Genomic DNA, 18821 nt, shown 5'->3' on the forward strand with positions numbered 1-18821 from the left:
AGCTATTTTTCCTTCTCTACATGCAGAGTTGAGTTGGTTCATCCTATTCTTTCTGTAAGGGTTGTAGAGAAAGCCAGGCCCAGTCACAGTGGTGAATTAAATGGCAGTCATTTTTTGCCTCTGGCTATTCGTGCTTACTATGATGCCATTTTTTACATGCAAAGGTATGAATCAAAACCGATTTAAAAAAATATAATGATTTACATTGATAAGGCATTCTTAATCACATAACTTATTCCTGGAGACCTAGATTCTACTCTTGGTTTTCTCGTCTAGGAACAGTTTAAGCAAATTTTTCAGGGTCTTGGTATCCCTACCTGTAAAAAATCAGTCAATTAAATGAAATGTCAGTTAGGTTCCTTCTTGCTGTAATAATCCCTAATTGCATTGAATCATCCTTTTCTTAATTTAAAATCTTCCATCCGAGAGAGATCACATTTTAAAGGTAAACTTTTTCATTTAAAAATAACATTAGAAATCATTATGACAACTTGGCCCTATTTTTATTAATAATGAAAACTGGGCAAATGTTTTTCTAAGACCAATGTATTTTTCATAAATTTTCAAACATATTTTTCATCCTCTGATAATTGGGAGCTTTTTTAGTGCTCTGTGCCTTTTCAAAGTGTGATTGTTTACATAATTTTAAACAACATTTCTTTTATGTTTCCAATATGTTCTTATTGTTACTCCTACTCTCTGCATTCATGATTGATCATATGGTATTTTTAAAAGCCAGTTAAGATTTCTTTGGAGAAAATATGTTGCCTAATCAAGTAAAATCCTAGCATTGAGCAAAAACATCTTTTTCAATCAATTATTTGGAAGTATAATTATATTTCATTTTCTGCCTTCTTTTAAAAGCTTAGACAGGGGACTTCCCTGGTGGTGCAGTGGTTAAGAATCTGCTTGCCAATGCAGGGAACACGGGTTCGAGCCCTGGTTCGGGAGGATCCCACATGCCGCGGAGCAAGTAAGCCCGCGAGCCACAACTGCTGAGCCTGTGTGTCACAACTACTGAAGCCTGTGCACCTAGAGCCTGTGCTCTGTAACAAGAGAAGCCACCACAATGAGAAGCCCGTGCACTGCAACGAAGAGTAGCCACCGCTCGCTGCAACTAGAGAAAGCCCACCCACAGAAACAAAGACCAAAACGCACCCAAAAATAAATGAGTTAAAAAAAAAAAAAGAAAAGTTTAGACAAAGAAAAGTCCTGAAACATGTACAGAATATTATAACTACTTTTTCCCAAATACACTGGTAAAATTCCCTAAAAACAGTATTAGAAACTGACAGTTTGAGTACATTCTGAATATAATAAGAATAGTTGCAAAATTAATATTTATTAAATGGCTATTATAATAAGCACTTTGATATATGTATTATCATAATCAATCTTGCAACAACCCTAATATTACAATTATCCACATTTTCACCTGAGGAAATTGAAATTTAGGAAGATGAAATAAATTCATTGAGACCACACTGGAGGCAAGAGATAAAGCTGGTGTGTCTGGCTCAAGAATCTAAGCTTTTAACCATTACAGTTAGTATTTAAGTAAACATGATTTCTTCCCTTCTCTGTAGCTCAAAAGAACGGCAGGCAGATTTAACACTGGGAAGGGGAGAAGGAGGGAGTTAGGAGATACAGAGTTAGCATCAGATCAAAAGTTATAAAAATAAACACCACACCTTCCAATGTGGTGTATGAATCAGTTTCACAATTAAGCAATGTAGAACTTACTGAAAGAATTATTTACCAAAGCATGATTCACCCAAAACACTTAGACCATTGTGTTTCCTTATTGAAAACATCCAATAACCAATAACTATTTATGATATAATCTTAAAACTCCAAATTGGGCAAATTTTCATTTTTGTTTTATAACTGTAAATTACATTTTAGCCAAAATGAACACAATTTGGTAGGATAAGAAGCATATTATCTACATGTTACTTGGGGTGAGAATATTGTCATTATAATTGTTTATTTTACACAAATGGTGTAGTCCTATCAATGTACATTGAGTACTGTGCTGACAGGTGCTTTTAAAGAAGGGTGTCCAACCAGTCCTTGTGAGGTCAAAGGTCACTTTTCCAGCAAATACATTGTATATAAGGACCTAAGAGAATATGACTAGGGTCACCTAATTCAGATATGGTAAGGAAAATATTGAACACCAACAAAAAGACTGTCTACAGTCCTGGGACAAAGAGTTAACAGTTAGACTAATACAAATGTCTCTGAAAATTTAACCGAAGATCATCGAAAAGAGGAAATCAGTAAAAAAGAAAGAGAAGCCGTAAAAGTGCCAGAAGATGAAGGTAGGCATAACATAACAGACAAAATGATGAAAGTGGAACTTGTAGGACAGCAGATCCTCAGAAGTAGAGAAGAACTGCAATCACATAATTAGACTCCTTCTTTTGGAAACTATAAAAAAGTATGAAAATTATGTTCAAAATATAATCACACAGATAGGAAGGCATCAACATTTGGAGCATTAGAGACAATTCTAGAACAGATCCTGCTGTCCCTAGTGCCTTCAAGAAGGATAGAACCTCCCTCCACATTCAGGATAAAGGAGGAATTCTTCTTCATTTTTTCCTTTGGAGAGTTGTAAGACTAACTGTTCCATATCATTATAGATAATGATACAGAAATATACAGAGATATATACAGGTATATATGTCCTCCTTACAATAAGATACTTTTTCCTGCCTTAGCTTCAGTGAGTCTTCAACTTATAACCAGGAGAAACTAGAAAACTAAAAATCTTGGACACTAAGAGTTAATATCTAAATATTCTATAGTAGCTGTCTGAAATTCCCACCGCTATATAAACAGTAACATTTAATAAAAGGCTAACTTTATATACGTACAAAGATGAATATTATATTAGAACCACTTGTTTCATGAAGCAAGAAAAAATGCAAGAATGCACGTTGTTGTTAACATTAAGGTGAGAAATGGAAAGTGTCCAGTTCACATTTTTATTAATAAGTTTATAAGTATCTAAGTAAGCGTAATATAACAATCTAGTTTTTACAAATTAAATTACTTTTAATTAGAATATTATATAGAAAAAGAGCAAAATTTATTAACATGCCAGAGCTTTTGAACTTGCCATTTCTTCTACCTAAAATGATGCGTTTCATATTTCCTTCTCTCCATTCAGAACCAATTTAAATACCACCTTCTCAAAAAAACCCCCCTAACTACCTTGATAAAGTTCCACCCACCCCTTCAGAAACTCTCCACCCCACCACCTATTTTCTCAGCATTCATCAGTCCCATATTTATCTTATTTGTTATTTGTATTACTCCCCGAGAAAGTATCTTCTGGTGATTAGAAACACTTTGTATCATGTTCACTGCTATAATCTCAGCACCCAGAAAAATGCTATATGCATAGTAAATATTTACTAAATATAACTTAAAGTAGTTTCTATATTTTATGAATACTAACTCCATTTTACAAAGATTAGGAATAAACAATCAAATCATTAACATTCACCACAAATATAACTTCCAAGTTAATTTTAGTGAATGTTACAAGCATGCAATCATTATTACCATTTTTGTTTGAACTACATTTTTCAAACCACAGTAAAATTCTTGTACAAATAAACCATCTTTATAAGCTCTATTCACTTTAAGTTCAAGAATATCATTCACTTTAGTTATTAATGTAATTCAAAAAATAAAAGGGAAAAAACCATAAAAATGATCGAAAAGGAAAGTTAAATACCCAGCATTAAAATATGTGATGATACGAGATACTATGAAATTTTATTACCATTGATTTAAAAGACTTTCATAACTCATTCATATCTCCAAGATCCATGTATAATGTACTCATTCTAACTTAAAGCAATAAACTTTATAGTATTCTATCTATGATTGTAAATATTCTCTATTAATTTCAATATGGTATAAATTTACACCACAAAATTTTTCAAAATATAAAATATTTTCATTGTATGCTATGTCAACTTAAGGAAGCACATGATATGTATGAATATTTATATTCATAGTGTTGTAACTGACTTCCAGATTTACCTTATCTAATTTCAAGAACAATGAAATAGTCATCAAATTAAGCTAGGTGTCTCTTATGCTACATGAAAAGTTTCAATGCACTTTACCTAGTTATAATGAACCTGAGCAATAACATTCTTAATAATAATAATAAGAGCAGTTATTATAGGATCAGAAGTGTCTCTTCATAATACACTATAATGTAGATATTGTTCATATCTTTTCTCAGGAAGCTTCAAGAGCTCTGAAGCATTAAAAGACTTTCTCAAACTCATACATGAAGTAGATAGTAAAACCAGCTTTTCTACTTTGAATGTATGACTCCAGGACTTTGCTTGTCCTTACAACCATAAAATATTACCTATCTAAACTTCCTGTTCATTGCATTTTATTGTACATGAGACAATTTGCACCCAGAAATGAAGATAAACTACTAATAAGACAGCTAGTGAATAGAGCTGGGAAGAGATTGTATGTCTACTGACACCACCAGCCAAGTGCATTTTTACTATTATTTTGATAAACTTGTTAAGTACAAATATTTTAACTTATAAACTGTTAAGCAGTCCATACTTTTTCAGGATGATATGAAAACTCCATAAATATCATGAAAGCTTTGGCCTTTCTTCCAGGGAACTTACACTAAATCATAACTAAAATATTTTTATAAAGATTTCAGGATAGTTTTTACAGGCCAATGTCACTGATGAACATAGATGCAAAAATCCTCAACAAAATATAGCAAACAGAAACCAACAGCACATTAAAAGGATCATACACCATGATCAAGTGGGGTTTATCCCAGGAATGCAAGGATTCTTCAATATACGCAAATCAATCAGTGTGATACACCATATTAACAAATTGAAGAATAAAAACCTTATGATATCTCAATAGATGCAGAAAAGCTTTTGACAAAATTCAACACCCATTTATGATAAAAACCCTCCAGAAAGTAGGCATAGAGGGAACTTACCTCAACATAATAAAGGGCATATATGATAAACCCACAGCCAACATTGTTCTCAATGGTGAAAAACTGAAACCATTTCCACTAAGACCAGGAACAAGACAAGGTTGCCCACTCTCACCACTATTATTCAACATAGTTTTGGAAGTTTTAGCCACAGCAGTCAGAGAAGAAAAAGAAATAAAAGGACTCCGAATTGGAAAAGAAGAAGTAAAGCTGTCACTGTTTGCAGATGACATGATACTATACATAGAGAATCCTAAAGATGCTACCAGAAAACTCCTAGAGCTAATCAATGAATTTGGTAAAGTAGCAGGATACAAAATTAATGCACAGAAATCTCTTGCATTCCTATACACTAATGATGAAAAAATCTGAAAGTGAAATTAAGGAAACACTCCCATTTACCATTGCAACAAAAAGAATAAAATACCTAGGAATAAACCTACCTAAGGAGACAAAGGACCTGTATGCAGAAAACTATAAGACACTGATGAAAGAAATTAAAGATGATACAAACAGATGGAGAGATATACCATGTTCTTGGATTGGAAGAATCAACATTGTGAAAATGACTATACTACCCAAAGCAATCTACAGATTCAATGCAATTCCTATCAAACTACCAATGGCATTTTTCACAGAACTAGAAAAAATAATTTCACAATTTGGATGGCAACACAAAAGACCCCGAATAGCCAAAGCAATCTTGAGAAAGAAAAATGGAGCTGGAGGAATCAGACTCCTGGACTTCAGGCTATACTACAAAGCTACAGTAGTCAAGACAGTATGGTACTGGCACAAAAACAGAAATATAGATCAATGGAACAGGATAGAAAGCCCAGAGATAAACCCACACACATATGGTCACCTTATGTTTGATAAAGGAGGCAAGAATATACAATGGAGAAAAGACAGCCTCTTCAATAAGTGATGCTGGGAAAACTGGACAGCTACATGTAAAAGAATGAAATTAGAACACTCCCTAACACCATACAAAAAAATAAACTCAGAATGGATTAAAAACCTAAATGTAAGGCCAGACACTATCAGAGTCTTAGAGGAAAACATAGGCAGAACACTCTATGACATAAATCACAGGAAGATCCTTTTTGACCCACCTCCTAGAGAAATGGAAATAAAAACAAAAATAAACAAATGGGACCTAATGAAACTTAAAAGCTTTTGCACAGCAAAGGAAACCAAAAACAAGACGAAAAGGCAACCCTCAGAATGGGAGAAAATATTTGCAAATGAAGCAACTGACAAAGGATTAATCTCCAAAATTTACAAGCAGCTCATGCAGCTCAATATCAAAAAAACAAACAACCCAATCCAAAAATGGGCAGAAGACCTAAACAGACGTTTCTCCAAATAAGATATACAGATTGCCAGCAAACACATGAAAGAATGCTCAACATCATTAATCATTAGAGAAATGCAAATCAGAACTACAATGAGATATCATCTCACACCAGTCAGAATGGCCATCATCAAAAAATCTACAAACCATAAATGCTGGAGAGGTTGTGGAGAAAAGGGAACCCTTTTGCACTCTTGGTGGGAATGTAAATTGATACAGCCACTATGGGGAACAGTATGGAGCTTCCTTAAAAAACTAAAAATAGAACTACCATACGACCCAGCAATCCCACTACTGGGCATATACCCTGAGAAAACCATAATTCAAAAAGAGTCATGTACCACAATGTTCACTGCAGCTCTATTTACAATAGCCAGGACATGGAAGCAACCTGAGTGTCCATCAACAGATGAATGGATAAAGAAGATGTGGTACATATATACAATGGAATATTGCTCAGCCATAAAAAGAAATGAAATTGAGTTATTTGTAGTGATGTGGATGGACCTAGAGTCTGTCATACAGAGTGAAGTAAGTCAGAAAGAGAAAAACAAATACCATATGCTAACATATACATATGGAATCTAAAAAAAAAATGGTTCTGAAGAACCTATGGGCAGGACAGGAATAAAGACACAGACCTACTAGAGAATGGACTTGAGGACATGGGGAGGGGGAAGAATAAGCTGGGACAAAGTGAGAGAGTGGCATGGACATATATACACTACCAAATGTAAAATCAGTAGCTAGTGGGAAGCAGCCACATAGCACAGGGAGATCAGCTCAGCACTTTGTGACCACCTAGAGGGGTGGGATAGGGAGAGTGGGAGAGAGGGAGACACAAGAGGGAAGAGATATGGGGATATATGTATATGTATAGCTGATTCACTTTGTTATAAAGCAGAAACTAACACACCATTGTAAAGCAATTATACTCCAATAAAGATGTTAAAAAAAAAAAAAAGATTTCAGGATAGTTTTGATCATGAAATGTATACTTTGGGCCCTTTAAGTATGTGGTCATATTTTTAAGATTCATAATTTAGCAGGAAAACCTTAAAATATAAGATAAAAGCCAATGGCTGAAGACTTGGATCCAAGGCTGAGATGTACTGATGTATTTCTAGATGTGATGGGTTGGGGATAAGGGAGAAAGTGTTATTGAGGTGTATTCTTAATTTATAAAATTATACTTTGTGGAATGTATTTTTAATTAAATATACTGTTGGCTAGGTGAGCAACTAAAAGGTTATTATAACAATACAGCAAAGAGATATGAAGGTTTTTATAAGAAGAGTGGTTGAAGGACTAGATAGTAAAAGACCAGTGTAAGATGTGACTAGTGTTATATCTGTCAGGATTTGGCATTTTATCTTATAAGACAGAATTACAAATCATAAAGATTTTTTTTTCTATGTATGTCTTTTGGAAGCATTGAAGAAGAATAGAAAAACGGTCTTGGATTAATTTGAAAAGTAGCTTTTAAAAGGGAGTTATAGTCCTACTTATTGTGTGCTCCCTGTTTCATATTAGGATTATTGATTTCAATTTTAGGAACAATATCAAACAAGAGTTCAGTTCACACAGGGCAACTAGAATGGTAGAGCAGTCTGTAAAATGTTACTTATTTTAAAATTGAAGTAATGAGGGTTGTTTATACTGAAGAAAAAATATAGGCTGGACAAAGTTTTCTTTGAATGCTTTTCTTTTAATACTAATACATAGGGGTGAAATAAAGATTAGTACCAAGCAAAACTAAGACAAAATAGAGAACTTACAAACAGATAAATGTTGTCACTTATGGCAAAAGGAGAATCTCTAACAACTGAAGCTGTTTGGAAATAAGAGTGGCTTCCATGTGAAGGTCTTCTCAGCACATGTTCCACAACAGCGTAGAGCCTAGGACGTGTAGCAGGTGTTCAATAATGAGTAAATTCAAAGGTAGGAAAATGAAATAATCAGCCAACGGATAAATTAATTAACCACTACAAATAATCTGAAGATCTTTTTCTTGATAGTGAGCTAAAAAGAAAAGAATACAAAGAGTGCATATAGGATTCTGAACAGACTTCTCAATAAACCTGCACACATTTAGGACACTACATTATGCTACTGATGTTATGAGAAGCACTGCTTCTACCAACACCTGCAAACTGTAAGATGGACTGTCATTTCTACTACATGAAAATGGAACACAAAATCAGCTTCTTAATGTAAAAAGTTTGTATGCATCCATTTTGGGATTCCTGAGGCCAAGCAGTCAATATCAAAACACTCTGCCAACTTGTCCCCTTACACACACACCTTATGAGTATTAACATACAAGGATACAAGGATAGCCTTAGATTTTCAAGTTCCGCTTTTTCTTAACGATTCTCCAAAATCCTCATGCAGCTGTATACATGGCAGGGCTCCATTCCTGGACCTGCAGTCAAATCCACTTGTCAGTAGTACCACGTCTCCTTGTTCTACTTATCTCTTCTTAATGAATTGTGACCTTGGTAATATTCAACCCCCTATAAGGCCCATTTTCAGTCAATTAGAAAGTAAAAGTTGGGAGAGGTGGAACAGAGGAGAAGAGTTTCTAAAATTGCCCACAAATATATTGACCAATTTTTATTAGCGCCTCATCTAAGGAGTTTCTCATGTTAGAAAAGCTACTTTTTATTACAGTTCACTGAATCATCTCCCCAAAGTGTAAGCCAAATTAAGGAGGAAAAGCACTTGTATTTAAATATATTCTGTCTTGGATGTAGAGGAGGAGTGGGGGTAGGGAAAACTGATAAGGAGTTAGAAGCAAAGCCATAAGTATGGAAACAGAAGTAGCAGCAAAGCTAAAGCTGCAGTGAACGTAAGAAAGCACAAGTAGTTAAAAGTAGCAAGAGAAATAAATTATCACAGTTCATTGCATGGAAAAAATCTGCTTTCTGTGAATCACTATAGATTTACATTCAGTTTGGTAGAAGTCAGTGGGCAACGTATAACTTAGGTCTATTTTAGCGACCAAACAATTCAGAATTCAAGCAGAAGGGAAAGGATAAAAGAAGATGGATGTAGATAATTTCTTTCCTCATAGATTATAGTTAAAGGAGAAAATAACATTTAACACTTTCAGCACAATACATGTCACCTAGCATATTAGAAATAGTAACTTATTAATGAATTATATACAGTTATATACTTATTAGTATATCATTTGATATATCTTATCAGTATATTTGTTATTGAGAACTTTTTAATCACATGTTAAAGACTAAAAATTCCTTCCATAATCTTACTGTATGCTTACTTTCTTAGATATTAAATTGGTTAAAAATCTACTTTTAGCAAATTGACTATTTAATACTTAAAAATTTTTCTCACCATGAAGATAAAGATTAGTTTCAAATGGGTTCCTGTTGACATACGTAAAAATACTGGATGAAAGGTAATAAAAACATCAAATAATTACATTTAAAAAAATGATATAAAACTGTAATTTTAATAAAATATATATCCCTGATAGTTTATAAAACATCTCTTATTTGTAGAAAGCCACTGTAATGTATGACTATGTATAGAACTCTGTAATGATTAGTTACTTATTTTCTAAAATCTGCTTTCAGTTCCATATTTTATATAACAAAACGTTATTTATAAATACTTAAGGATATGTTTGTCCAAACCCACAATCTAAATAAAATTTTCATTCTGGGGTAGAATTTCCTCAACGCTCTTTCCATAGGGGCTGTTTACCTACATTTTCTTGTAATTTTAGAAGAGTGCAATTTAAAAATATGGTCATTGAAATATAATGCAAGACATATACAAGTGACATATTTATCCTGAAATAAAATTTTATTCCTCCCTGAATATGTTTAAAGCTCAATTTCAATGTAAGACTTCGATAAACACAGTTTAGTCTTGGGTAAAATGGAGTGCAATCTCCATGCTTGTGTTTAAATAAAGGGTTGCAGTGATCCCAAAGCAATGCTTCATTTGTCAGCAGCAAACCACAAGAAGCATAGATCTGGGGAGGCACCAGACATCCATGATAGCATTATTATTAAATTATTGTGTGACTCTGCTACTGAGTCTGCAATTGAATCTCACTACTTTCTTAGTCTCCATTCTGTCATTTGATCTCCGTCAGTTTCAGTATTCATCTTTGGGTATAAGGAATTATAAACTCAAGCAGTTTCCTGATATATATTTATTTTTAAAAAATTCTATTAGAACAATTATCCTCTTAACTTTCTAAAATCACAAAAAAATTTCCAAAATTGGAAGTTTCTTTCTTATTCAAATAAAATAGTCTTCCCTATTTATCCATTGGAAGCAAAATTTAACACAGGTCTCAAGTCCAAAGTAGTGAGCTTGAGACACCTCATACATATATGTGTATATATATATATCTGTCTATCTGTAATAGATATAGAGAGATAAATATATAGATACAGACAGCACTGTTTAAAAAGTCTTCATTGTAATAAACTAAAATAACTGCAATATTTAAAACTGTAAGCTTATTATTGGTATTCACTATTTGTATTTCAATAGAACTCCCTATTGTAAACTGACCAAAGTTAATTTTAATTATAAAGAAAAATGTATTTATTCCCGGTATGATAATAACTTTCTTCACTGTTAATGATTGTATCAGGGACCTCAATTCTAAGCTAAACATAAAAGACAGACAAATATGATTTGCATACAAAACCATATATATTATTATAATAGTGTATTAATTATTTAGTCCTTGGAAGAGTAATATTGTCAGAAATACAAATCTGAATCTTATTTAATGCTCTTGTACCAAAAAGCGTAACTGAATTGAAACTATATATAAAATGTCACATCATCTAGTTAAACTGGCACAATTAGGGGGAGAAGAAAAAATATTATTTCCCTTCTAATAGTTAAACCTATTTCAATCCCTGCTCAGTACATGCATAGTTGATTTATAATATACTAATAAGTTATAACATTTACCTGGTGAGTGGAAGTAATACAAATATTTATCCTTGACTGTTTTATTAAATTATTATATATATGTTATTAGACATAAAGCAATGCTATTTAATCTTAGTATATTTTTAATATAAAGAAAATTTGGAATTAAGCAAATAATTAACTTACCCAACAATACAAGAAATATAAAATGCCTATTGACTGACCCTCGGCTATGGAAAATGACCAAATAAATAAAATTCCATCATGTAATGTGCTCTCTCTGTATTTTATATAACAAATAAAAAATAATAAAGATCTTATTTTCTGATAATAATCATCTAATTTTTATCTAATATGGTTTGAGACAGCATTATGATTCCTACTTTACTTTCCCACCCACCATAAGAATGGGTAAAGAGATTATAATTTTATGAGGTCAAGACTTTTAGACATTCAATGGAGAATGATTATTTCTACTTACAGTTTCAAAAAATGCAAGTCTAATTCTCCCTATTCAAAAAATTACCCAAATCAGCCATAACACATGAACTTTGAGTTTAAATTTTTCCAAAATTTAAAAATAGTTTTAATTGCTATTTGTTCATAATATAATATCCATAACCTGACAAAATAGATTCTTAGTGTCAAATGTTACACCATTGTAACAATTTAAAGGCTATAATTAATTTATACATTGAAATAATTGATTGTGTTATTCCTTTCTATTTTCCATATATATTTTTTGGGTACATACACACACATACAGATCTACCTGTAGATACAGATACACAGAAATACATATGGATGCAGATGTATAGATAAATACCTGAAGATATAGATATGTAGATGTTACTTTGTAATTTGTCCTGTAAGTTTTCTCCAGTGTTTCATCTGTGGCTTAAAAGAGTGAAAAAGAGATTTGAGTTTCTTAGATTTCTGATATATTCTTTGCATTGTGAAGTATTTATAACACGTAAATGTGAATATTTTGAAAAATATTTTGTGCAATTACATTAAATTATTTAAGTAACCTGTTCGGTAGAAAAAAATAGATGATAAAGAAATTACTTGTCTGGGGGAAAACCCCCTTTGAAAACTTTTAGGATTGATGGCCTAGTTTATAAAAGCAGTATGATTTAAATGATGTCTTTTATCATAGGAAGTGAACTATTGGTGTTTATTTGCTTAGATTACACATTGTTATGCTATACATTGTTGTCATCCTTATTATACTTCCTTCCTATAAATATTGTCCGTTGTTTTTTATGACTTCCCTAACATCCTGTTTCAACTAAATATGAAGGAAAAGTCCATTATGCATTGGATACTCTATTAATAATACATAAACTGTAGTGAGTTTAGCATATTCCAATATAAATTCTGTCGGGTATATCTATTTCTTATAGTACATTTAGGAACACGTTCATCTTTAAACTCAAAAATCAAATAATAGCTATTAGCCACTGCTATCTCCATTCTTTGCAATTGTAGGATTAATCTCAAAGAGTGATATGTAGAGCAGGCTTTTTAATTCACCCTTACAAAACAGTCATATGCTGTGGTGTTTCATTGATTAATTAGAAAGACCAAGAATTATCTCGCTCTTGAAGAGAAATAGAGACTATGAGAGCACTCATTCCCCCTGCAATTGATTTATAATTTAGCAAAGTAATTGAATAAGAAAAAAAAAAAAGGAAAACCTTGAATATCACTTTAAGAAAATATTCAGGTCTTCTCCTTTTCCCCTTCTTTTCTCTTAAAAATAAATAGATATGTATTATACACACACACACACACACACACCACAGCAACAACAATACCTCGTGAGGTTTCCATTTTCTCTTCTTAAGCAGTAAGATCCATTATTAGGACTTTTATGTTTTGGGAGGTGTTTCTCAGTAGTTCTAATATAAAATGTCTTGGTTAGGCTCCAGAGATCCTGCTTTTATTCAGACACTTTGCATCTTAATGTGGCTATAAGACCATCTCTTAGTAATGCTAAATTTAGGGATAAGTGCATTAACATATTAGGACTGCTATGAAAATATTTAAGAGTGCTATAAAGACATTCCTCACTGTGCATTCCTTACCATATTTTAATGATGAGGATAATGGTGGTTCCAGGCAGAGGAATTTGAAGTGAATCATAGGAGAAAAAACTTTTTCAGGATGTTTAAAACTATCTAGTAGTCAGTGTTTTCAACTCATCACTGTGTGCGCGTGCGTGCGTGTGTGCATATGCGTGTGTGTACATTCCTAATATGATTCTCATGACTTAGCTTTCACATAATGTTTCCACATGATGATATATTTTCACACAATGTTGACAATTTTTCATATATAATTTGACAGCCTTGGTTATGTAATCTGATCTTTCTAAACCTCAGTTTTCCTGTGCAACATTAAAGTTGGAGGTGGTTAAAACCCCATTTCTAAAGTTCTAGAATTTTATGTTAACACCTGAATAAGATAATGTCATAGACATTAAGAAGCTTTTGGGGATATATTTTAAGACACAACTAATTTTTGAAAACAGATATGCAAGATATGAAGAAAGGAATTGCTTTACCTTAGGAAACGTCTCATGTTCTACAATAAAAATAATCTTATGTATAAATTTACATCAGGTAAAAACAAAGCTAATTAAAACCAATGTCCTTTGGTCCCATTTAGCATGTTTTCTTCTAGAAAACTTCATTAAATAGAAAAATTAAGTAAAATGCCTAAGAACCTAACTAGAGTTTTTATAATAAAATACCTCACCATAAACCAAACTTACTCTACTAATATTACTATTTGATATTACATATAATAGGATCATATATATATAATTATATATATATATATATATCCTTGAAGTCGTAAGTATAAATATTTAAAATATCACATTGGACATTTTTAAAATATCACACTCTGTTTTTTAAAAATGTTAAATTTATTTATACTTTAAATTTACCTTTGAGGGAACAAAATTTGTCTTAAAGAGTATAGCAAACTAGTGAAGCATTTGTATTATTGCAGCATTTGTATTAACACTAAGTAATTATCCATCTAGGCTCTTCACTTTCATAGAGAACAAGTTACAGCCAATGTTTATTTGTGACACACTCACATGTATTTTTTAAATTAACTCTCACCTTAACTTATACTTTCTTGCATACAATATATTGCCATATTACTCACATATTTTGTTATGTAATTTTAAGCATTGTCCAAAGCATTCTGATTAGCTGCACCTATACATTGTGTAAATATTGTATGGAATGCGTGTCTGCCTCAAATCACTAAAAAGAGGTAACCCAGCAGAAAAAAAAATCTCCGATTATTTTTTTATTCCCATTTGGTGTATGTACCAAAGAATGGACATTGGCTAAACTTTGCATGTATGAGGGGCACAGTAAAATACCAAGTGAAATCTTTTCATGCAAGGTAACATTCAGAAGAGCTTCTGATCTAACATACAATTTATCAAGTCATGCAACATATCATTTAAAAATGTAATTTCAAAGCCAACTTTGATATTGTGATCTTTTACACGTAGGCAGTGGTACAAGACATTTTTATTTCAATTATGCAAAGGATACAATAATGGTGACATAATTATATGAACCATTTCAGAATTGTTTTTTAAGCTATCAAATAGTGTAATAAAGGGAAAACTTACTTTTCCATCCTAGAAAATAATATTATCTTATATGACTTGCTTTATTAGTCTTACCAAATCTTTCTGACTTAAAGTTAGAAAAACTGACACTACCTGCTTCCTCTGAAGCATTTTTCTATTCATTATTTCCAGAATTAGATTTGCTTATATCATGAGCTTTATCTTACATTTTCTCATTTTTCAAAGCAAATACAGAGATGACAGTATTTCAACATCTCAGCATATATCGATTAAGTGCATACAATTATTTTGTACTCTTCCTTTGTGAAAACTTCAGTTGAATCCATAATATGCTTGATGACAAGACCGCAAATGCATGTTGTTCATGTTATGTCCAAGTTCTTTGCTGCTATGTGCTAGAATAGCATGTTATTTCATTTTCTTTATTTTTCAAAAAAATCTACCATTCGAACCTGTATTAACCGGTTTTGTAGTTCTACACTTGACACAGCATTGTGTAGGTAATGAAGCAGTGTCTGAATCTGAAAATAGGATTTATCTTCTCTTGAATGTTAGAGGTTTTTAAATCATACTTTTTTTCCAAGTTAAGAACACTGAATGATCAAGTTCATTCTTAGCTATGGCTAAAAATAGACAACACTGCTAATTTTACAGATAAGTAAAGAGAGCCAAATGAAGATTTCCTCCTGTCATGAAAAAGTTACCACCTTTTGCTGTTACAAAAATCACTTATTTTTTCATGCTACATAGATTTCAAAGACCTTGTGAAAAAATCTTGATTATTAATCTCATAGATATATAACACAATATTAAATTACAACAAATCTCCAGAAAAGACCTCCAATTTCTCCTCAAATCTATAGTCCATTACATTCTCATCTAAAGTTAATAATACAAATAAATGTGAACTCATCTACTACAGGTGATCACTTTTCTTTTATGCACTTTTGTTATTTAAAATAGATTCTGAGAACATACACTGTTAACAGTATCTAAATGTGAACGCTGTAGAATATTGATAACCTTTAGTTAAAATTCGACAAGCCTTTTTAGAGGTTAGCGTGCTTGAAAATATAATTGATGCAAATGGTTATTTTGAGTATGCAAATTTTAAAAAAAAATGCTCCATCAAGTCACTACATTTTCCATATCACTTCAAATAAAACACAATTTTGCCTTTGAAAATCTCTCCCTCCTGTGGTTTTCATCCACAGTCTTTATTACATTAAGATACATTTGCCTGCAATAATGGAGAGCAATTATAGCCAGCAGATGTACACATTCAGAATATTGACCTGAGTGAGAACTACAAATATGTGAAGAAACCTCCTTCACCAGGTAAAGTGATCACCATAATCCTGACATCCTATGTCCATCTATATATGTGTTATTTTTACTGTTTACATATCATTGCATTTTAATATTAAAAATAAAGAAATCATTTCTTATTAAGACATGAAAAAGATGTCTTTATTTTTGACAGTTCTGACTCAAATTATGTAAACAAAAGTTATGAGAAAACCAGGGTCCATTTAAAATTGATATAATAGTATACACAAACACAATTAATATGTAATTCAAAGCCACCAAAATCAACACAATGTGAAGTTTAGTTTTATTTTTATATTAATGCTCCATATGCAAATTTGAGCACTATAAAAAGAGCTTTGGTAGGTATCAGTTTTGTAAAAGTAAAATAAGAAGCAAACATTGCAAGCTTTTTCACTGAGCATTTTAATATCATATTCAAATACTATAAAATGTTTTCTTACCTGCTTTTAAATGTTGAGAGAGAGAGGGGGAAGGAGCAAAATATAGCAACTAGGAGAGAAGCAATATTTGTATTACTACATTACAGGAAAGCAAAAATTAAAGAGCTTATATTGTCAAGCAAAGTAAATAACATTTACCTTGTTTAGCAACGGAATCGAGTTTAGCCCTGCTCAGCGCTGACAGTTCCGGTGCTGCTTCTCTCTCATTCCCTCTCTCCTCTTTTTATAGTATCTTCACAGCTGAATCTTCATGAAGCTCAGTGTGCCTCCCTCTTCCAGCGAGCATCACTTTTAACTCAGACAGGCAGGAAGCTGAAGCCAAAGGAACTCTCTATCTGATTGGTTTCCATTCAGCGTTTCTGTTTAATAAGAGACGTCCCTCACATAGGAAGATATTGCCACTGATGGCGCTGCAGGGCTCCAGGTTTGGGCTGGGGGAGGAAAGACTCTTTAGGCACAGTGATTTGCAAGCGAATAAAGTAGGAGGGCTCAGAGAAGAGGGCTTTGTCAAAGACCCCTATAAGAGAAAATAACCCAGTGTTTTTCATCTCCGTTAATCAGCTCTGCTTAATATGTTTGCAGTTGGGAGAGAAAGGTCACAGCCTGTCTGTAACCTGTAAATCATCTGTAGAAAATATATATCACGTGGAGAGTGCTGTTGCTCAAAAGGAATTTTGTGTATAGTCCCTGAAGAATTCACAACTACCTATTTCAATTTCAGTATAAAAATTCCAAGTTTAAGGAAAAGAAAGAATCCAGATTATATTTATCAATGATCATGAATTTTTATCTGTGTCTCTGAGTTTATCGACTAAAATAATCTTTCAAAAACTAATTTAAAAACATCTAATCATTGATGTCTTAACATGATCTTTTTCAGTGAAGAGAATGATTTCAAGCATAATTTCAAATTTCTACAACACTTTGCTTTTTACTTGATAATGCAATTGAGGGATTTTCACCTTCCTTGGAAACGTACAAATATAATTGGGACCATAGCAACATCACAAGAACTAGATGGTCCACCTGTTAGATTTGCTGTTGTACATTGTACAACTATTAGAAGGGTAAACCATAACAGAATCAAATCCTGTTACAGAAGAGAAGTCTCCTTACTACTTCTGGAAATGGCACAATAAGAAAAATATTGATTAGAAGATAAATCCTTCTGGAAAGAAGTTCTAGTAATAGTTGTATGAAATGCACGGTGGGAATATGGCTCACTTTATAACAGTTCGTTAAGTCACAGTAAGTAAATAGCTTAAGTGCCAAAAAAATATCAATATCCTATTTGATGCTTCAAAGGAAAACTGACAATAGAAAATATAAATAAAATTGCACTTCTGCCCCCCCACCCCCAATGGTGAAGCTTATCCATGAAGTGTAGATAATAGAGCTGCCTATCTGAGGCATTATTATTCTGTGCATTATGGAAATTCATTTCTTAAAAGGGAAAACAAATACTTGGAATATACAGTTTTACATGTCCCCAAATAAAATGTGACACAGCTAATGCATGGTAATATAACTTGTAGTACACAGTTTTTAAATACTTGTGAATTTGAAGTGTAGGAAATGGAACCCCCCCAAAAGGGACTTCACTTTGTTCATCTACAAATGAAGGAAGAGAAAGAAGAAATAAAGCAAATTGTTCAGGGCTGGTTAGATCCAAGTGGTTAAGAACAACGTAGTGAATTCTTCATGGAGGCTAAGAGTGTTTTCTTGAAGCAAAGACACTTAATATAAAATTCACATTCTCCTTTATATTCATTTCTTCCAGTTCTGCTTGTTCCTTTAAATAAACATATTACAGAAGTCTCTCTGTTAATGCTGAGATAAAGTAATGCATGTAAAGTGGGGAAAAGGAACCAAACAAAATATTTTATCATAGTTTAAGGTAAATATTCACAAATAAAAGCTTTGAATTCCTAAAGTTGCATGCATTTCATTTCCCACTGAAACCCAACTGTAGGGAAAGGCTGTTTTGTGCGAAATCCACAATCCAACCAAACATTCTATTGCCTGATTTGAAGTTATTTTCACTACTTCTAGATAAAGGGGGAAAGGGGGATTTGCCAACTAAAAAGTGGTTACTATCTTACTATCTCAGGAGTCCTC

General features: G+C 32.5%; 1 protein-coding gene across 5 annotated transcripts in view; it reads right to left on the reverse strand.

The window, feature by feature from the left end:
• Nucleotides 1–16953, reverse strand: part of CDH9 (cadherin 9) — a 126210-nt gene extending 109257 nt beyond the window's left edge. For 2 of the 5 annotated variants that reach the window (XM_007172940.2, XM_057541831.1), the window contains exons 1-2: nt 16842–16953; nt 16704–16752 (exon numbers count right to left, since the gene is read on the reverse strand). The gene's annotated coding sequence lies outside the window, so the exon portion shown is untranslated. Of the gene's footprint in view, nt 1–12132; nt 12222–16703; nt 16753–16841 lie in introns of those variants that run through there. The other 3 variants (XM_057541832.1, XM_007172939.2, XM_057541833.1) reach the window with 3 other exon arrangements.
• Nucleotides 16954–18821: the final 1868 nt, after the last annotated feature.

Source organism: Balaenoptera acutorostrata, chromosome 2, assembly GCF_949987535.1.
Source record: "Balaenoptera acutorostrata chromosome 2, mBalAcu1.1, whole genome shotgun sequence".
Lineage (NCBI taxonomy): Eukaryota > Metazoa > Chordata > Mammalia > Artiodactyla > Balaenopteridae > Balaenoptera > Balaenoptera acutorostrata.